General features: G+C 45.0%; 1 long non-coding RNA gene across 1 annotated transcript; it reads left to right on the top strand.

Annotated features, from left to right (window-relative positions):
* The first annotated feature begins 5705 nt into the window (after nucleotides 1–5705).
* Nucleotides 5706–8155, top strand: LOC121936303. Its single transcript, XR_006104947.1, has 4 exons — nucleotides 5706–5770; nucleotides 6269–6370; nucleotides 7323–7371; nucleotides 8033–8155. It is a non-coding gene; the product is annotated as an uncharacterized LOC121936303 (long non-coding RNA).
* The last annotated feature ends 14142 nt before the right edge of the window (nucleotides 8156–22297 follow it).

Here is a 22297-nt window from a genome sequence, read left to right as displayed (position 1 = left end):
TAGCACTATCCAGGCTGATGGGCATTGGAGTCCAACAACAATGGAAAAGGCCAAAGATCCCTCAGTTCCACCCTTCCTTCTGCTCTGCATTGATCTTGGACCCAACTGGGTTTTTCCAACCAGGAGAGGGTTTGGACATTGTTGGCCATCTTCCTCAAGATGGGATGCATCCTCTTTCATGACCGTATCCTTCTCTTTCCAGAGATGGTGGCTGCAGGCTGAAAAGAGTTGTCCTGTACACCGTGAGACGCGGCGTTTTTGAGACGGCAGGTAAAGAGAAGAGGGCTTCCCCAAACTCCCAAACACCCCCTTTTTTGGGAACGGAAACCAACCGAAGATGCAAGGAGCGTTTCCTGTTGAGCTGTCTGCCCCCAAAGAACTGCTGGATTGGGTGGCCCTTGTGCTCTCTTCCAACTCTAGCATTCAATGATTCAATGGAAACATCTTCACTCACAAAGGGAAGGATAGCAAAGAAAGCACCAGTCCAACATCTCTGGGAAGGAGATTCCAAGGATCCCGGGGGCAACCACCAAGAAGACCCCCATTTCCCACATTCGCTCCAGAAGCCCCATTGAGAATGGTGGGATGGAGCGCAGGGCCTCCATGGAAGATCTCCAAAGCATGGGCAGAACCATATGTGTGTTTGTTTATGTATGTATGTATGAAATGCTGGGTTAATAACAGGCCTTCTGTGGTCTTCTTTCCGCAGATGGCAAGTCCCAGTTCTACGTAGTGGAGACAGATCATGACACTTATCACATCAGCTACGTCAAAATGGAGGATGAGCGCATATTGAATCTCTACAGTATGTTCCCTGGGCGGGATGGGTGCCACTGGGGTATGCGACGGACATACCTTTGTCCTTCCAAAAATATCTAACTTCATGACTGGGAGGACTGGGGTGATGGCTCTGGTCCCACCGTGTCAAGATGACCAAGGCTGACCCTTCCGTTGTGTCTTCTCCAGCCAGAGAAGAAGCCTATTCAACGGAGGTGAAGGAACGTTTTCTGGCCATTGCCCAAAACCTGATGTTCAACACCGAGCAGCTCTTCTATTTCCGCCCAAATGGTGAGTAAGAGGAGCCGATGCAAATGCTTTCATTGCTGTGAAAAGGGAAGGAGAGGAAAGAGGGAAAGGGAGGAAGAGGAGAAGGAGAAGTAGAAAGAGAAAGAGCAAGAAAAGGAGGAGGAGGCCAGAAAGACAGGAGGAGAGGAGGGAAAAGAAAAAAAGAAGAGGAAGAAGAGGAGAAGTAGGGACTCATTCCCACTACCTTTTAAACTGGATCCATTTTGAATCAATTTCTTTGTGAATGTGAACCGCAAGTGGGTTATTTTACGTGGAAAAAAATGCAATCGAAGCAAATGTAGTGGGAACCATGCTCCGCTGTTGAATCGATCCATCGATTCTGATTGCAAACCGCTTTTTTTGTGAGTGGGAATGAGTAGATCCAGAGTAGATGAAAGAGGAGGAGAAGGAGTAGAACTTCAACTGGATGTTTCAACGACATAAATATAAATTCAACTTTATTTTCCCACTTTCCATGAATCTTCTTAAGGGCAGAGGAGTACAGCCAGTACCAAAGGAAAAAAAAGGAGTTGGCAGCATCATATGAACCTGGGCAGAGGAGCGTTGCCAGCTAATTAAAAGAAAGTTGGCAGCCACGTTGGGCTCTGGAGAGTTCTGCTAGTTGTGTCCTCCTCCCTGGAAGCCAAATTTCACCCCTTGGTTTAATGTCACGCCGTCTCTTTTCCTCCACAGATATGTGCACAACCCCATTGGAAGGAACATAGGTAAAACATTAAGCTTTATCTATGGGTTGGAGGTGGTTTGAGAATGGTGTTGGGTTCACATCTACTGTGAACGAAGGGAAATAGGTGGCCACATTGAGGTGGGCATCTATACGGTTTCCTTACATGTGTAAATAAAGCAGAAGAGTCACTTTCGGGATGTCCTTTTGTCTTTCCGTAAGGAACATGGGAAGGTCTCCAGAACATCGACCTGCGCACTGTTCCAGATGGGCAAAGAGACAACGGCGGTGGCTTCCTTCTCCATGATCTTCCACAAAGATTCCCCTATCTGAGCTCTCTAATCCCATATCAATAAATAAAAAGACTCATGAAACATCCCTGGACTTCCTTGCATCTGTCTTGGAAGATTCTTGCAAGATAACTAAGAGTGGAAGTTACAAATAGGCATCTCCAAATAGGGGTCCTTGCGGGAAACATCTGCCCTATGTATTCGAATGCAGGTATCCACTTTTCAGTTATGTATCTTCCAGCTCTAGTGATAGGAAAGGCCACTTTCTCTCTCTTTCTGAACACACAAAAATGGGGGGGGGCAGATTTCAAATGTCCAGTCTTCAAATTTGACCCAAGCGCCACAAACCCTAAAGCTTAGGAATGACCCCTTTCTTGCTGGAAGCTGCAAGGAGAATTGAGGCTGGCTTTCCAAACTGAATTTCCAAACAAAAGGGAAGGGAATGGCAGAGTCTAGTCTATTTGGTGCAAGCATCTTCCAGCGTTGTGTCCAAAACTGAAGAAAAGGTCAGATGCTTTGGAAGATGGCATGAAAGGCTCATCGAGTCCAGTCCTGTATGCTATGATCCTAGTATTTGCTGTGCTAGGAGTGGGACTAACTGCAAAGAAAGAAAGAAAGAAAGAAAGAAAGAAAGTGCACCATCCCTCCTGCACCCATCCTTAACCCATTAAATCATTTGTTTGAAGACCATCATTGATATCTTGCATTGACTACTTTAATTAGATGGGCATAACTAATTCACATCTGAAACCGCAAAAGAGCAGACCCTTCATTGGTCAAGCAAACTGTGGAAAATACAACTTGCAAGTTTCCAAAGCATTTTTGCTTTGGAGCTTGTATTTTGCTGGTATGGCCAACGCAGCTACTCCTGAATATCTTTCCTAAATGACCTCTGCTGGTTTGACCCTTCAAGTCCACCTTAATACCCAGCAGCTGCATCATGATATTTCCAGCCATATAACAAACCTGGACTGAGGTGACCAGTCCTATTCATTGAATGAGTCTACTCCATTTGAGATGAATACTGGATGTATCCCATTGAATTCTGTAGACTTCACTGTGGACTAGGTATTCCTAGGGTCGGAGGTTTTAAAAGATTAGCCTTGTAGGATTATCATCATCATGCAAAGTCTTATCTAGTCCAGCATCTTGACCATGAATGGTGCAGCCAACCAGACATTTTCACCAAGAAATCCCCCCCCCCAAAGTCTTAGCATTGACTGTAATCTGACGGTCAATATCCTGACCCCTTTCCCAAGTTACCCATTGCATGCTGGGTACCTATGCAAGGGCCATCTCCTCCAACCCCATTTTGCCATGCAGGAATACACAACTAAGGACTCCTGAGCAATGGCCACCCAACCTCTCTTGAACAGTTCTTACAAGAAAGAAGTTCTTCCTAATCTTTAGCTGGCATCTTCCTATCCTTTGAGCGGTCATCGTGAGGAACGTCCTCTGAATACCCAAAGTGTCCCAGAAGCTTTTGATCATGGTCCATCAGTGGGACATGTTCATGGTGAACTTCTTTTCATGCACACATGCACTTCCCACACTTTATGGGAAGAGAATTGAGCATGCAGTCTTCTGGAGAGAGATATTACAATGTTCCTAGCTGGGAACGCAGCTGAAAATATCTGTTCATCCTCCCACTGCTATTTCTTTTTGCATCACTTCCTTCTTGGAAAGGGAGCAGATTGGATCAGAGGCAAGTTCAGAATATGCATGAGGTGGAGGTGATTATATATATATATATATATATATATATATATATAATATATATATGATAGGCACAGGTGCATTGACCCATTGGAGAAGGATTGTCCAGCTGGTGGTGGAAGAAGGGAGCGGCCACTTCAAGGATGAAAACTGCTCTGCTGACCGTTCTTCTGGCTTGTTTGTGCCGCTCTTGTTTGTGTCGTGGTGATTATATCCCTGTAAAAGGCGATCCAGACATGCAACGGGTAACTTCTGAAGGAGGCCTAAAAGGGGGTCAGGACATTGACCGTCAGCTTCCCAGTAGGGCTCAGGGCTATCTGAAGGACCAGAGTCTCCCTGTATGGCTTTGCATCTCCTAGTATGTCCCACCAAATCTGGTGGGAAGCTGGGAGATGGGGCCTTCTTGTTGATTGCCCCCCATTTTCTTTTCCAAGAGAGATTAGAGGGTTGCCTTCCTCACTGTCCTTTCATTTGGAGCATTGTTTCCACCACTTGGTTGTTTCCATATTGCCCTGAGAGAAGGAGGACTGATATAAATGCCTTGTTCGGGTTGTTCTTGTTTTCTTTTCAACAGCCTTGCTTTTAATTCTCTTGTGTTTCCTGGTTGAAGAACCCTCTCTCTCTTCTTCCTATGAGATTTGTGCCTCTGGGACCCAATTTCCTATTAAACGAGTAACACTTGGGAACGCATCGAATTCATCAACTGATACAGACATATGATATAGATTGCTTTTTCTCAGTGCAAGAAAACTCACTCCTGTATTCCTTTCCTTTTTAAGCTGGCTGGGAAGTGGTATCCCATCTGGACGGCCAAAGATAGCCCCGGCGTGAAAGCCGTCTTTGCCTACACCATCGAGCCCTTGCCCGACGGAAACATTGCTCTGCTAATGGAAATCCCCCAGTAAGTTTGCTCTGGGGTTGTGGTCTGTGTCTCTCTCTCTATTGCTAGCTATACTGTTCTCTGCTTGGGAATGGATTGCTAGCTCCTGGACTCAGAGTGACCAGATGTCCTCCTTTCCCAGGAAATGCCTCAATAACAAACTTACAAGCAACAGAAACAAAACAGACCTTGGGAAGGAGCAAAAAGAATTCCCTGTCTTCCAGCATCTTGCAATTTCACTTCTAGCCGCTGCAGAGATTAGGAATATGCTGAGCCTTCAGTGTTTCAGATGACTATTGGCTTTGCTCAGGGTTGATAACAATAACAATAGCAATAGCAATAGCAAGTACATTTCTATACCACTTAAGCCCAGCACGAATCTACATTTATAGGAGTGTTTCTGGGTTTTGTTGAGGCATGTCTTCCATTTTTCTTGAATGTCCTGCCTTCTGCAGTGCCTTGTCCTCCTTTGCGAATATGGCACCTGGCCACAGTTTGTCCAGAAGTAAAGACGCTTTCCTGGAGTAGCCATTATTATTATTATTATTATTATTATTATTATTATTATTATTACAGTGGTACCTCGGGATACGAAATACCCAGGTTACGAAATTTTCGGGATACGAAAAAATCCCATAGGAAATCATTGTTCCGGGTTACGAATGTTTTTTCGGGATACGAAGAAAATTTTTGGTGCTTTTCGGCGCTTTTTCGCACGAAACGCGGCTTTTCCCCATTAGCGCCTATGGCAATTCGGCTTACGAAGGCTTTTCGGGTTACGAAAGCGGCCGCGGAACGAATTAATTTCGTAACCCGAGGCACCACTGTATTATTATTATTATTATTATTGCTCCTCAGACATCCTCTCCTTTCCTTCCCAGAGAGGGAAGCTGCAGGTTGAAAAGAGGTGTCCTGACCAAATCATGGCAAGGTCTTTTCTCAACGCCAGGTAAGCCAAAGAGATCATTTCTTTCCAGGGATCCCTCTCCTTTGCATCGCCATTAATAGCTGATTGCTTTGGCTTTGGTCTTCTCCAAATAGATGGCCTGGGAGTTGTGGTCTTAATGGAAACGGATTACGACACCTTCCACATCAGCTACTTTGCAAAGGGGGGCACCCACATTGCGCATTTGTACGGTGAGTTTCCGAAGGAGTTTATCCCGTGAATAACCCTGGGGTGAGGGGGAATCGCGTAATTGCACGCAAAACGATTTCACACAAGGTCGCACAAATCCCTCCATTTAAAGTGTTCACAAAAAAGCATTAACACGCATCTTTTACTTTCAGGATTTCAGCGATAAATGCATTTCCGATGTTGCTTTATTGGCGCAATTGAGTGTGGTAATCATCTGCGCAATCACTTGCCATCTTAGCTTCATTTGTGGGATGCTTTAAATGCGCTTTAATCTCTCCTTAATGCCAAAATTAACCCCAGTGTGATAAGCTCCTAAAACGGTGATAAGATAGTAATTCATTTGGAGATGTTATAGGTTTGTATGGAGATAAGATCATTCCAATAGAGACCCAGCACTGGCCATCTCAATGCAAAGACCATCCTTGGGGGGTTGAGGTTTTGGATCTGGGGCATAATGTCCATTTGTCCACTCTCTTTTGGCCGCTCTTCCTCTCGTCCAGCCAGGGAAAAACAAGTGTCCGAAGAAGTGATGAAAACCTTTGTGGACCTGGTCAGCTTTGTGGGCTTGGACCCAGAGCAGCTCTTCCCTTTGCGCGAAGTGGGTAAGAGAAGTTATTTTACACGGTCCCTTGGAGGAGGACAAAGAAGAAGAAGGGGAGAAGCCGCCAGGGTTGTGTCTGCATTGCAGAATTGGTCCAGATTGATTCTGCTTTAACTGCCAGGGCTCAGTGCTATGGAATTCTGGGATATGTAGTTTGTTGGGGGGGTGCTCTTTGGTCAGTGTTACAAAATGCCACTGAAAAGTCCAACAGGGGTGGCCTCCAACTGTCCAGCTCCTGCTATCGGTCATCCGTCAAGGCAACCAATTATTAGTATTAGTATTAATAGTAGTATATTTATTTGTTTATATGCCACCCTTTTACCAAAACTGGGGCCCAGATTGGCTTACAATATTAAAAATATATACAGTGCAACTGAAAACATGCAAAACTGAAACACTGAAATAGGAATCAGTTATTACATTATTAGTAATAGTACATGGTATTAAAACAGATGCTCTTTCTGTCCTGTAATCCTGCTGCTGAGTTTAATGATTGGGGGTTTATCCTGCAAATACCCCAGAAAAATTGTGTAATTACGCATAATGATTTCACACGATGTGGCACAAAACCCGCCATTAAAGCGGTCGCAAAGAAGCATTAATGCACATCTTTTTTAACTTCCAGGGTTTTGATAACAACATATGTCCTATATCGCTTTATTTGCGCAGTGTGATAATCATTTGCGCAATTACTTGCCATTTCAACTTCATTTGCAGGATGGTCTAAATGCCCTTTAATCTAATGCTAAAATCGGCCCCAATGTGATAAACTCCTTAGATATATGTTTTAATACTCTAGCCAAAATGTTTTCTTATCATATGTTACAATAGATACAACCAATTGCTGTTGCAAATTCTCGAAGGAGACCTTCGCATACGCAGTTGGCATGAGATGTCCTCCAAGTTTTGCATCTTGGTCTGATGCAACTCCGTCTCTTATTTTTCCTCCATAGATATGTGCACAAGCCCACCTGAGGAAGCATAGACCACCACAAAGCATAGGTAAAAATGTACCAACTCAAGAGTTACTACTGGGGTGTTCATAGATGCAATGGGGAGATCATTCAGGAACCCAGAGCTGACGTTCTTGCAACCTGTTTTAGACGATGGACATCCCATTTGGGTAGAAGAACCACAGTTTGTGGGACTGCAACCTCTTTGTAACTCTAGAAGAGGAGGAATTGCAATTCTGTGGAATAGAAGTTCATTAGACTTAAATAAAAAGGAAAGTGGAAGTGCTCCATATTAGAAACGTAGAGCCTGAGCGAACAGCTGGGTTCTTCTCCTGTTCTTATGAACAGTTGCAGCCATCTTGGGACCTTTCTTCTAAAATAGGCACAGCTTCCTGATGGCAAAGGCTGTTTGGTATGATGGGGGTTCTCCCTTTTTTGGGGAGGTTTTTAAGCAGAGGTTGGGGGAGAAGTATCTTTCAGGGCAGCCTTGAGTAGAGGGTTGGTTTGAATGGCCTTTGGGGTCTCCTTGGGGTCCCCTCCATCCCAGTGATCCTAAGAAAGAAAGGCAAGAAGATTGGTGCCTTCCTAAGGCAGAATAGTGGCCTTTTCCTGATGATCTCAGGAAGCCATGCCACAACTTTTTGGGATGTATCTACCAATTCTTCTCTCAATGGAAAAGATCACAGGGTCTCCTTTCTCTCTTTCTGCAGGGAAAACCAAAACCTCTCTGGATTGGGATCATCTCCATCTCCCAGAATGGCATACAGCTATGGCAGCGTCCTCTCCATCTCTTTACCTTCCAAAAAAGCCCTCTAGTCCCATCTGAATAATAATAGCAATAAATAGTATACCGACAGCGAAGCCTCTCTTGTATGTGTGTTGGAAGAACCCAGAATCCGTCAAGGGTGGGATATATAGCAAAAGGGATAGGTCTGTGGATTCTCTTTGTATCTCTTCCCATGTCTATCAATTGTTTCCCATCTCTATCCACATCTTCCTCCTCCTTCTCTTCTCTCTCCTTCTGAATACAAAGCATGAGAAGAGGGGATCTCCAAATCTTCAGACTTTTTATGCCATGAATACCACCATGTTAAGTGGAAACTTTCTCCAAGCACCATTGCAATGGGCTTCCTCCACTGTGTGTGTATGTTGATATGTGTATCTTGCAATATTGGGTCCCCACAATAGGCACCGCCTGGCCTTCTGGGGCTGAGACCATGTCCCTTTCCTCATTCCTCCCTTGTAAGGAAACCCCACTCCATGCTTTATGCTCATCCTTTGGCCAATGGCATGTCCATAAGCCAATTCCATTGCATCATAGACTTGGAAGACACCTCAAGGGCCACTATGTCACCAACCCCTTTCTGCCATGCAGGAAGACACAATTGAAGCATCCCCGACAGGTGAAGGTTGCAATTTTTTGCAAAGTATGTACAGGACAGGTCTGTGCCACAAAGGGCCCTGCGATCTCTGAAAGATCTCAGGATTGGAGCAAGGGAAAGGTGTCTGTATGGGATTAAAGTAGCAACAAAGAGAGCATCATCCACAAATTTCCACCTTATGACATTGTACACTGTCCGAAAAGCATGTGTGCAACCTCTGGAGAATGGATGCAGACTAGCATAAAAAGTACCTTCCAGCCATCTCTGGTCCCTGGTGGCACTTTCCATGTCCCTCAAGTCAATGGCAATCATTGCAATGTTTGCAAAATCCAGACCGCCAGATCCAGACCTTGGAGAGGTCCTTGTGAATCTCAGGCCAAAGAAGGAGATGTTACCAAGGAAAGGTGCTAGTCCTTCCTGAGGCCCAAGGAAGGCAGAGAAGTCCCTGTTCTTTTCCTTCCCATTGCTGTCCATCTTCAGCTAAAGTGAGCCCTGACCCTTCAACCTAAAACTCATCAGTTGTATCATGATATTTCCAGCCATGCAACAAAACTGGACGGAGGTGCTTGACCAGTCCTTTCCATTGAATGGGTCTTCCCCAGTCAAGGAGATTAATACTGAATGTATGCCATTGACTTCTGTAGGCTATACTGCGGACTAAGTACTCCTATAAAAATGAGCCTTGTAGGATTATATCAAAGACACATCTATTCCAGCCTCTTGACCATGAATGGTGTAAGTTCAGTAAGCCCTAAGCCTTTTGCCATAGAGTGTCAGCATTGGATAGGACTACAAAGGCCATCTCCTCCCACCCCATTCTGCCATGCAGGAATACACAAAGGAAGGACAAATGAGACATGGCCACCCAACCTCTGTAGAAAGGTGTCCAAAGGAGGAGAGTCCATCGTCCTCCAAAAAAGTCAACTCTTGAGTAGTTCTTACAGAAAAGACGTCCTTCCTAATCTTTAGCTGCCATCTTCCTCTCATTTGGGCGGTCATCGTGAGGAACGTCCTCTGAATACCCAAAGCGTCCCAGAAGCTTTTGATCACAGTCCATTAGTGGGTCACATTCATGGTGAACCTCTTTTCATAGACGCACAACTTCCCACACTTTATGGGACAAGAACCGAGCATTCAGTCGTCTTCAGTGAAAATTTGCAATGATCCCAGCTGGGAACAGAGCTGAAAATACCTGATTATCCTCCCACCGCTATTTCTTTTTGCATTACTTCCTTCTTGGAAACAGAGCAGATTGGATCAGAAACGGGTTCAGAATGAGGTGGAGGTGATTTTATATATATATATATATGGTGCAGAATCATTGACTCGTTGGAAAAGGATTGTCCAGTTGGTGGTGGAAAGAACTGGCCACTTCAAGGATGCAAGCTGCTCTGATGACCATTCTTCTGGGTTGCTTCTGTGGACCTAATGCTGCTGATGAGGTCCCTGTAAAGGAAGATGTGGACATCCAACGGGTAACTTCTGAAGGACCCTTTAAAGGACATTGACCTCAAAGGGGGTCTGGAGACTGACCATCAGGTTCTCTATATGGCTCAGGGCTATCTGAAGGACCATAGTCTCCTTCATAGACTCAAAGAATTGGAAAGGACCCCAAGGGTCATCCAGCCCTTGAAGTCTCTTCTCTATTTCAACTCTGTGATTCTATGATATGATGACTGCAGTCTTCCATTTCAAATGAGCATAGAGTTAGCTTTGAAGCTGTTGAAAGACACTGACCTGCTCTTCTCTTTCCTGATGCAGGAACATCTCTCTGTCCTTCCCAGTGTGATTTCTGGGACCAGATTTCCTGGAAGACACCCGCTTCATAACTCCACTCCTTTATTTTCCTTTTCCTTTTAAGCTGGCCGGGAAGTGGTATCCTGTTTGGACGGCAAAACTTGACCCTGGCGAGATACCCATCCATGCCTACGTTATAGAGCCCTTGCCCAATGGAGACGTTACTCTGAAATTAGAGCTCCCCCAGTAAGTTGGCTCCATGGTTGTGGTCAGTGTCTCTGTTGTGCTTCGGAGGGGATTTTGGAGAGGCCGTTTTGGGGTTCTCTTTTGCTGCGAACCCCACTTTGACAATATGGCTACTCAAGTAGAGGAGGAAGGGTGGCAACCTCTGAAGCCAAGGAGGGTTTTAGGGGCATCTGGGTCACAATTTTTCCACAAGACCCTTCTCTGGAGTAGCCATGACTACTCCGACATGCTCTTCTTTCCTTTCCAGAGAAGGAAGCTGCAAGTTGGTCAATTCTGTCCTGACCAGGATTCGGCCAGGTGTCTTCTCAACGCCAGGTAAACTAAAGACCTTTTTCCTTCCAGGAAATTGTATATGTATTGTATTATTACTTTGATTACTTTGATTTCAAGCAGAGGCTGGATGGCCATCTGTCGGGGATGCTTTGATTGTGATTTCCTGCATGGCAGAAGGGGGTTGGACTGGATGGCCCTTGTAGTCTCTTCCAACTCTACGATTCTATGATTCTATGATTGTGCAATGGCCATATGTCTGTCTATCTGTCTGTCTTCCAGGAATCCCTTTCCTTGCCCTTGGGTTAACAGGTGCCTTGTTTTTGCTTTGGTTTTCTCTGAATAGATGGCCTGGGGACTGTGACTTTGCTGGACACAGATTACGACACATACCACTTCAGCCACTACGCAAAGGGGGATATACTCCAGGTGTATTTGTATGGTACATTTTCAGATAAGACGACGATAAGGTCATTCCTGCAGAGATGGTATCGTCTTCCCAGTTCCCTAACTGGAAAGGTCCTCTCATTGACTGGCCAAAACCACAGCCGCTCGGTCACCCAGGAGATCAATGCTGCAACCAGTTCTCCATATCCTCAGTTTTTGTATCAACAGATTCAAGCATCCATGCATTGAAAATATATTTTTTTAATATATAAATTCCAATAATGAAACCTTGATTTTACCATTTTATAGATGGACAGCATTTTACTTTGCCATTGTATTTAATGAGACTTGAGCATCCATGGACTTTGGGTCCTGGAATCAGACTCAAGTAGATACCAAGAGCTTGCTGTATTTGAATTAAAATAAGAATTTGCGGGTATCTTATCTTCAATAGAGATATTGAGGCGATGTAGAAAGCATGGCCGGTCCTACATTTGTCCTCAAAACGACCCTGCCAGGTAGCCTCAGCTACCTATGCTGCGGTTTTGGATCTGGGGAATGATGTCCATTTGTCCACTGTCCTTGTGCCATATTTCTCAAGCCAACTCTCTCTATTTCGGGTTGTTCTTCAGCCAAGGAAAAAGAAGTGTCTGACGATGTGAAGCAGAAGTTTGTGACCTTTGTCAAACTGTTGGATCTGAACCCAGAGCAGCTCTTCCCTTTGCGCGAAGCAGGTAAGAGAAGTTACTTTACATGGTCCCTTAGAGGAGAAGTTTCTTTACACGGTTTCTTAGAGGAGGACGAAGAAGGGGAGAAGCCTCCAGGGTTGCATCTGCACTGCAGAATTAATCAGTTTGACACCGCTTTACTACCAGAGATCAGTGCTCTGGAATTCTGGGATTTGTAGTTTGTTGGGGGGCAGCAGTGCTCTTTGGTCAGTGTTACAAAATGCCACTGAAAGACCAACAAGGATGCCTTCAACTGTCCAGCTCCTGCTATAGGTCATCCACCAAGGCAACCTATTATTATTATTATTATTATTATTATTATTATTATTATTAAATAAGGGCTGTTAAGGGCAAAGGAGCATAGCCAGAACACACTCACACAGTTCACAGCCTTCTAGATTATGGGCAGAGGAGCACTGTTTGCTCTCAAAAGAAGAGTTGGCAGCCATGCCAGGTGTTTCCTCCATGGAGCTTGGTTTTGCACCTTGGTCTGATGCCATGCCATCTCTTTTCCTCCGCAGATCTGTGCACAAGTCCACAGGAATAAGCACAGGTAAAAATGGGCCGATCCAAGAATGATGGGTGGGATGTTGACAGATGGGATGGAAGACCCCCATCTCTGTGACCCTAAGAAAGCAAGGCAAGGAAATTGGTGCCTTCCTAAGGCAAGAATGGGGGGCCTTTTCCTAATGATCTCAAGGAAGCCGTGCCACAACTTTGGGATGCGTCTACCAGTTCTTCTCTCAAGTCAAAGAAGAGATCACAGGGTCTCCTTTCTCTCTTTCCGCAGGGAACCCCAACATCTCTCCGGATTGGGATCATCTCCATCTCCCAGAATGGCCTGCAGACGGCTATGGCAGCTTCCTCTCCATCTCCTTGCCTTCCTCTTTCAAAAAAGCACAGATGGACTTTGCAGTCCCATCTGAATAATAATAATAATAATAATAATAATAATAATAATAATAATAAATATTATTCCAACAGTGAAGCATCTCTTGTATGTGTATTGGAAGAACCCAGAATCCATCAAGGGTGGGATATGTAGCAAAAGGGATCGGTCTGTGGATTCTCTCTTTGCAACGGAGCCGATATCAGATCAAGGAGAGGTCCTTAGCGTTCCCTTCAAAGGCAGGTTGTTCTAGGTTTTCAACATACTCCAGCGTAGGAAGAATTACTCAAAATAACCCTGTTATGTTCCTCTCTCCTTCCTCTCCTATGAAATAAAGAGCTTTTCTTGGCTCTTGGGTGGAAATGCTTGGATGACCGTTGCCATCTTCGTGGGAAGGTCATAAAAATATAAGATGGTACCTTTGAAAGACAGTTCCATTGAAGGGTGATGCAAATCCTGCGAAGGACGCTCTGGCCAAGATGAATGTTGTTGCACTGAGAAGAGTTGTGTTGTTGTTGTCTGCCTTAGGCTTCCTTTGTGTCAAGGCTGAGATCCCCATACAACCCAAGTTTGACCTCAAAAAGGTAAGATCCAAATGGTCCTGAGATGGGAAGGTGGAAAGGCAGAAGGCAATGGAAAAGCATTGGCTTTTTGCATGGATCCAGAAGGAGAAATCAGTTCTGCATCAGGAGAGCTTCCTCAGACCCTTCAGAGATGTGGAGAATGGCATCATCCATAATCCACGGAACAATACGTTTATTGGGACAACCCAAACGCACACTTTATACGTTTCAAGCTTTCAGAGATTCACTGGCTAGAAGTCAATGGCGTTCCAAAGGCTTGCAGAAGACGTCATGCGTATGTTGGTCAGCCCAGTAAAGGTTCCCCTGTTTTGTGGGTTTTGGATGGTGCTATGAACTGTACTTATCCAACATGGCTACCCCTGGATATCTTTTCTAAGATGCGGAGAAGTCTTTGCAAAGCCGGGAGTGGATTCCTTCCTCTGAATTTTCCATTTGGCTCCTGGAGGAGGAAGCATCAGCTTCTGTCCTGAAAGCATCACTTCCTTCTAGAATAGAAGAGTCATTGGCCTGTTCCAGACTGCCAAAATAAAGCTGCTTTGGGTCTCTTTGGAGGTATGCTGTTTAAATGATGCATGGGTCCTAAGAGTCCAGAGGTCGCGCCAAAGCCAAACGCCATTCCTAAGCACTGGAGGGCAGCTTTGGTGCAGCTTCCGGATTCTTAGGATGCATGCATCATTTAAACAGCATACCTCCAAAGAGACCTGAAGCAGCTTTATTTTGGCAGTCTGTAACAGGCCATTATTTTCATATGGCTTTGGGAACAGGAAAAGCAGATTCTAGGGGGATTCTGTCTACCATTCGATTGGATTGCAATGCATTGCATTAATGCAGTAATTCGTTCATTGACTAATCAGTCAAGCAAGCAAGTTTTGCAATGAGTGAATTGACAAACCAGCCAGTTATTTCATAGATACCTCAAACCTGTTCTCAACCAAGAACAACAAAAAAAGGACATTGGCTTCTAGGTTTGCAAAGTGAAGCTTGTTTTTGTGGATCTCCTTAAACCTCTTGGGTGGATGGTCATCTCCTGAACAGTTGGTTTTGAGGCCCAAATCCTTCCCATTTTTTCTCCTTCTCCTTCCAGTTTGCAGGGCAATGGTATCCCATCTCAGCAGTTGCAAACAAAGGGCATCCCATAAACTATGCGGCCGGGGCTCCTGTCTTCGAATTCAAGACAAAGAACACCTTGACCTGGAGTATGGACTCTCCTGTGTAAGTGCTCCCAAGTCCAAAAGCAGTTGTCATGAATGAGTAGATAACAAGGTTTTCAAAATATGACAGTGTAGCCTAAAGCAGCGGCTATCAAACTTTGGGATTCCAGGGTTTTGGGACTTCAGGTCCTATAATTCCTGATTTTTGGACATGTCAGATGAGGCTTCTGGGAACTGAAGTCAAAAACAGAGGACTAACATTTGGGAAGCATTGCTCCAGAGGATGTCAGAGAAGGAGAGAAGGAATCGAGGGAGGGATGGATGCTTCTCTCCTTTTCAGAGATGGATCCTTTTCTCTCTGTGCCCCATTTCCATCCTTGGGGCTGCCTTACTATGGAAGTGTAGCAACCCCCAACTCTTTCTTTCCAGAGAGGAAACGAAGTGCAAAAAGAAAACGGTTTCCCTAACGCAATTTGAGAAGCCGGGGAAATACAAGATGGAGGGTAAGTCTAACACCTTTTTGCCTCTGCTTTTTGCATGGGATTGAAGGCAGATCATTTCATCAGTCATCTCTTATTTAAAAACCCCATTGAATTATAGGGTTGGGATGCCCAGGGGCCATATAGTCCAACCCTTGGCTGCTGCAGGAATCTATGGCTGGAGAGCTGTGGAAAGAGATGGAGATGAGGAGAGGAAAGTAACTTGTCCAAACTCTGGGGCAGAGGATGCAAAAGAGGGGTCAATGCTTGTCAGGAGGCTGGGACTGTAGGACTACAACTTCCATAATCCACCATCACCAGAGGCTAAGGCTCCTAGGAGCGGCTCTCCATCCACCTCTGAAGCATTGTCCATCCTTTGCTCTGAAGCCACAGTGGAAACTGGGCAATGCAGTCCCCAGGGCTACTCCAGACTGACCCTCCACTCCTTTTGTCCACCTGCTAAGATAACAAATAAAGATATAGATTTAAAAAGTATATATGTGTGTTATTGGTCATTGTGAAACTGCTGTGGAAATGGAAAGATTGTGACCCAGGGAAAGCAGAAATGCTCCGGCCAGCTTTCAGAAAATCCTTTCCGGTTCTGTTTCGAATGCAGGGCATTATGTCGTCTGTATTGTTGAAACCGATTACAGCAGCTACGCCATTCACCATCGAGAAAAACCAGAAAACCAGCTTCTGTCCCTTTACGGTACGTGTCGCAAGATGGGGGCTATAGCATTGCATTAGTCCTCAATGTTCCTAAGAGGGAAATCTTGGATTTCCCGGTCAGATCAGGCAAAAGCAAACTGCTGCATCCTCTGATATGTTTTTCCTCTGTAATAACTATGGCTGCCTTGACCAAACACTGAGGATCCTGGAATGAAATGAGTGCAAATGACTTTTGTACTTCCAACTAAGTTTGGTGCAATTGGAAAGTGTCAGGAAGAGCAAGGCCAAGGATGATCAAGATACCAATAAATGCAAAAGCTACACATGAGGAAGGACCCACAAACTGGAGGAGGATGCATCCGTTTGCTTTTGCCAGAGATGAATGAGAAGGACAGATTTCAGCCCCTTCTCTTCTCCCTTTTGCTGAGTTAATGGGTTGTAAACTACTTTTGCACTTTGGGTTCAGTTTGCAGCAATTCAAAAGCTGAGGATGAAGGGGGAAAGTGGGAGGAAGAGAAGAAGGAACCGGGACATTTAAAAAGCAGATGGAAAAAGTCGAAGGGCAAAGGATGAATCAGGAGTGTCCTTGTTAAACTGGGACAATTGGAGGAAGGTGTTGGGGTTCGAACGCTGGACCATGACTCTTGTTGGAGACCAGGGTTCAAATCTTGCCAAGGAACCCCATGATAGTGTCGCCATAAATGAGAAACGACCTGGAGGCGCAAGGCAAGAATAAATGGGTTGCAAGTGTGATTTGATGAAACAAAAGCCTTGAAATCCTAACTGTCAGATTCTTCTCACCATTTTCCTTCTTTGGGTTCTCAGCCAGGACAAAGGAAGTGTCGAAAACGGTGAAAGACAAATTCAAGAGTGTTGCCAGATCCCTGGGATTCCCTCCATACAAGATTTATCCCATTCGCTTGGAAGGTAGAACCCATCTGTCTTTGTTGATGCTTTATCATCTGTCAGTCTTGAGCGGGAAAGAAACTTGACTGTACAAAGCAATCAAAGCAATCTTATCTTTAAGGCCTCCACATATCTTGCAGGCAAAGACATTTCTAGCAGAGTCACAATACACAGAGCAAGGTTGGCTACTAAGGTTTGCACACTGGCAACATTGTCGGCTTGTTTAGTCACAATGCCAGCTACTGATTTTTTGTGGGCCATCCACAGACCTCTCCAACATTTCACAGATGGAAACCTGGCAAAGTCAGAGTTGGGGCTTGGTCTTGTCTTGATGTTTGGAGGCCCTGAGGTCTCCCTGGCCTTCCCTTCTGGTCCCAGAGTCCTGTAATGGAAGAAGTGGGGTCAAGAGATGCCCTTTCCGTGGACCATGGAGTCTAAAGATAGTCGACAGAAATGAACTAGAAATGATTGCTTGCTTTTCAGCAGCCACCCTTTGCACGATGCAATGCTAAAATCTGCAAGCCAAGCTCTTGTGTTAATGCACAGTTAAAGTTAAAGGAAAGTTGGCAACTTTCTGGGACTCGACTGAACATCCTTCCATGATGATGATGATGATGATGATGATGATGATGATAATAATAATTTTTATTTTTACCCCGCCTTTCCAAAGGTATGATCAAAGCGGCTTACAAGATGAAGGATAATAAAATACAGTTAAAAACATCACAATATAAAATTTTAAAAAACATCATTACAAGGGGTATGAACGGGAATCTATACAAATCACATTCACCAGGGGCAAGAAAAAAGACAATATTTACACTAGTCTGGGATCAAAGAAAACAAAGAAACAAGGGGCAGAGAAGAAACACTACTAACTAGAGTGAAAATGCCAACTGAAATAGATATGTTTTTAATTGTTTCTTAAAAGAAACTAATGATGCAGATGAACAGAGCTCTACAGGAAGCTTATTCCACGATGAGGGGGCAACGATAGTAAAAGCCCTCTGTGAGGTCCTCGCCAGATGAGATTTAGGGACCTCCAACAGATTTGTCCCAGATGTTCTGAGTGTGCGGGGCGGATTATATGGGGAGAGGTGGTCCTTCAAGTACCCTGGACCCAAGCCATTTAGGGCTTTATAGGTCAAAACCAACACCTTGTATTGAGCTCAGAAGTGAACGGGCAGCCAGTGAAGATCTTTTAAAATAGGTGTTATGTGATCCGTCCTGGAACTACCAGCGACCAGTCTGGCTGCCATATTCTGCACCAATTGTAGCTTCCAGGTTTGGTACAAGGGTTGCCCCATGTAGAGCGCATTGCAGAAATCCAACCGAGAGGTTACCAAACCCACCATGATCATGTTTGTCTCTTTCCTTCCACAGAGTGTGAAGAGCCAAAAAAGTACATAAGTTAAATCCATGGCCTGGAAGCCCTGGAGAGCCTTTCTGTGTCGTAGAGATGGAAAAAGAGATGATCTTGGCACTGAAAACTGCCAAAGGCCCAAATGAGATCCAGAGTAGATGACTCCAACATTTGGAAAGAAGACCAGGACCATTGGACCATGTGGGGATGGAAGGAACCAATATGACCATTGAGTGCATCATTGCTTTGGCTTTTGATCTGAAGGGAAATAAAACCAGACATGACCCCAAAGTGCCCACTGTGCCCTTTTGCAACAAAAATTAAAATAAAGCCATGAATGAAACCCTACAAGAAAGTATTTAGTATAGAATAACCACACTTTCTTCATCTACTTTTCATCAGAGCTTTAAAGAGTTATCTTTTTTGGGATTGGGACTCCCATAATCCTCAGTCAGCATGCCATTGGATGGAGATTCTGGGAATACTTGCCTCCAAAGGGCTCTGGCTTTCATAGGACAGTCTCATGACACCTTGGTCCACTCCAGGGACAGAATCCTATTGGTCAGTCCAAACTAGAATAAGCTTACTGAAACCATGGGATTTGGCTATGTGTTGGCTGACCCATCCTACAATAGATTCAATGCTCATGCTCCATTTGGGTCTAACCGACAAGATCCAGGTATCTCCAAACCACCCCAAGCCTTGCAAAACTGCATTGAGAAGGTGCAATTTGTTGCAAAGATGAGGACCTATTGTTGTTTTGGGATTGGATGCATATTTGGATTGTAAACCTAAAGGCAGGGAACTGTCAAATTAGGAATGCTTTGAGAATGGGGTTGATATACTCCAAATAAATAAAATAAAATAATAACTATATTCAGAGGTGACCCCTCTTTTCAGACAGTTGACCATCATCCCTGATCTAAAGGGACATCTCAGTTTAGGAAGAAAATCATTTATGCCATAGCTAAAAGGTGGCTTGGAAAGCATGAGTGACCCAATGGTCCCACAAACGTTCAGAAGGATGGATGCTGGATCTGAGCCATGAATGCACTTGATAAGAGATGGGCCCTGGCCTTCGAAACCCCACATCTTAAAAATGTGCACCCCATAGATTTGCCCATGGCAGGTTCTTTGGAGGAGAGCTGATAAACTCGTCATAGAGTTCATGATTTTAACCACTTTGAAAATTAATAATTTAGGATTATACAGATATAATGGGTGCTGTACGTAGGTGCGTCTTGGGTATTTTAATAGTTTATTTCTTTTAAGACACAGATCAAAGTATTACAAAGATCAAGGGGTCTCAGTAGATCACAAGCTAAGCACAAGTCAATAGAGTGATGCTTCAGCCCAAAAAGCCAATGCAACTTTGGGTTGCAGATCGAGGGAAGAAGTAGTCCATCTTTGGTCAAATCTCTCCTGGACTGCTGTGTCCAGTTCCAGACTCCAAAGTTCAAGAAGGAGACTGAGAAGCTGGAAGGTGTCCAGAGAAGGATGACCAAAATGACCAAGCCTTATGAGGACAACTTAAGGAGCCGGGGATGTCTGGCTTGGAGAAGGGTTTGGAGAAGCTTAAGTGTGTCCAGAGGAGGGTGACCAAAATGGTGAAAGGCCTGGAAACCATGAAGCCCCATGGGGAATAATTTAAGGAGCTGGGGATGTTTAGCACAGAGAAGACAAAAGATGGTTAGAGATATCATAGCTATCTTTAAATATCTGTAGGGATCTCATTGGAAAGATGGAGCTGGCTTGTTTTCTGCTGCTCCGGAGACTAAAAGACAAACCAATGTGTTCAAATTACAAGGAAAGAAATCCCACTGAAACATCAGGAAGAACTTCTTGATGGTAAAGGACTGTTTGACGGTGGGTTTGGCTTTGTTCTTTCTGACTTTGTTCTTTCTGTTGCTTCTTCCGTTCTTTCCAACTAGGAATGGTTAAGAACTGTGCCTCGTCTTCACCATCCAAGTTGCAAATCTGATGATATACTGTATATGCCTTTGCATCCTTTCCCACCGGCGGTTCCCAGGGTATTTAACCTATCTGCTGTAGCAAGGATCTGTTAAAGAGAGAGGGTTAACACCTTTGCAAGAGCAAAATAAAAATCTCACCAGGTTGCCAACTGCTTCCTATGGCCCCTGATCCTGTGCATTTAAGAACTCCTTGCCCTGCGGAAAGGAGCTTCCATGGCATTTGGGGGGGGGGGGGCTGAACTCTCTGACAGCCCCCTCCCTTGCTGTGCTTTGCTGGTTTATGGAGAATGGCATCTCATTTCCTTTGGCACCCATTTTGGGGGACACATGTACCCCCAACCCACCTCCCAAGCAGCCATTGGGTGCAAAACATCCCCAGACCAAGAAAGAGTGGGTTTTTGGATGCAGTTGGCACTCTAGGCTTGGGAACCCTGGATCTCTCTGATGCTGCCAAGTGGTGGATAGGGGCTGCTGGGAGTTGTAGTCCAACGAGATCTGAATGGCCACGCAATTCCCAGCCCTCCAGCGAGGTCTTATTTCCTCCATCCCTGGAGATAATGGCCCCAAGGGTCCTCAGTACTTACTTTGTATGTAGGGATAGTAAATATTGTCTAGGGAGAACCCATGGAGGGTCGCCAGCTTCTTGAAGATGTCTTTCATTTTTTGGGACCCTCCTCGTTGCCTGCCTGAAGAGAGAGAGAGGAGAGAGGGATGATGATGATGATGATGATGATGATGATGATGATGATGATGATGATCTTAACATTGATGGAGGGGTACAGAGATACCTGGGTTCCAAGGCCAGGGCTGAAGTTGGCAAGGGCCCAGTCCACTGCCTTCTCATTCTTTGACCGGCACCAACTGTGCCATGATGCTGGGCACAAAGCGTCCTTTCAGCTGCCTGTCTTTTGGGCTTTGTAGCAACAGGATGGCCTGGCCTAGAAATCCTTGGCATGCCTTCAACCTTTGGCAGTGTCTTGGAGGGTCCTGGGCCTGACTTAGAGGCACAGTCAGAGGACTCAGACCCCAAAGACATGGAAGAGGAGGAGGCTGAGACAGGGCCAAATCTGGTCCCAGAGGAGGCTCAGCATGAAGTTGCTGCAGAGGGAGAAACAGCAGGCTCTATGGACTCCAGGCTGCAGGTGCTGGGAAAGGTCAAGGAGCCTCCTATTAGGAGAGTAATAGGTTTCAGCAGAGAGAAGCAGAGGTCTTTGAAAAGACCTCCAGCTGCAGAGGATCCTTACAGCCTTGTTGTTCTTGGGTCCCTTGCTCTTGGATCTATGATTCTCTGGACTTACCTTGAGACTATGCTCTTGCCTCTGCCCTTTGCTGTGCAATTTGGACTGGGCTCTGGACTATTCCTTGGCATCTGCCCTTTCTGTGCTGCCCTCAGGAGAGGTAAGCTGGACAGCCGTACCTTTGCAAACATCCTTATGCGTTATTTGTGCTACACAACGCTTGTGTCAGAGTGCAGTTTTGCACAGCTGAGCCCTATGTTGGTTGCGGGGAGAAAGTCACTACTGAGGTTGGAAAGATGCTCTGGTTGTTTTGCTGTGTGTGTGTGTGTGTGTATATATATATATATATATATATATGAAACTGTTTTAGCTGCTTTTCAAATAACCATTTTCCCAGCCGTACCTGCTTCTATTTAATGTTTTCAATACAGCGGTTGCTCCGCATTCGCTTGGGTTGGGGGTGAAGGACCCTCATGAATGTGGAAAATACACAAATTAAAGGAAGACTCTTCTTTTTACCTAAGAGAACACCTCTCTAGGAATCCCCAGGTCAACTCTATGGTCAATATCTGCCAGAGACTGACCATAGACTCATGCTGGAGGACCTACAAATGCCTAGAGAAGCCTTTTCTCTAGGAACCTGTAGGTCCTCCAGCACAACTCTATGGCAGAGTTGCACTGGAGGACCTAGAGATTCCTAGAGAGGACATATGAATCCAAACCGCAAATGATCAAATGTGCAAAGGTCAAAGCCACAAACGTGGAGGTCCAACTGTAATGCCTTTTGTCTGAGGACAGCAGATCTCTTTGGGGTCCCTGGCAGGCTGAAAAACGACACATAATCAATCATTTAAACCAATCAATCGATAAATCAATCAAGCCAATATCTGAGGGACCTACTGAGAAGATGCATGGCGCGCTTGTTGCTTTGTTTGGCGAAAAGGATGTGATAGGTCTTGTAGTCCGTCTCCAT

Source organism: Sceloporus undulatus, chromosome 7 (assembly GCF_019175285.1).
Source record: "Sceloporus undulatus isolate JIND9_A2432 ecotype Alabama chromosome 7, SceUnd_v1.1, whole genome shotgun sequence".
In the NCBI taxonomy this organism is placed as follows: Eukaryota; Metazoa; Chordata; class Lepidosauria; order Squamata; family Phrynosomatidae; genus Sceloporus; species Sceloporus undulatus.
The sequence above is the reverse complement of the archived record's forward strand: the minus strand, read 5'-3'. Positions and strand labels throughout refer to the sequence as shown.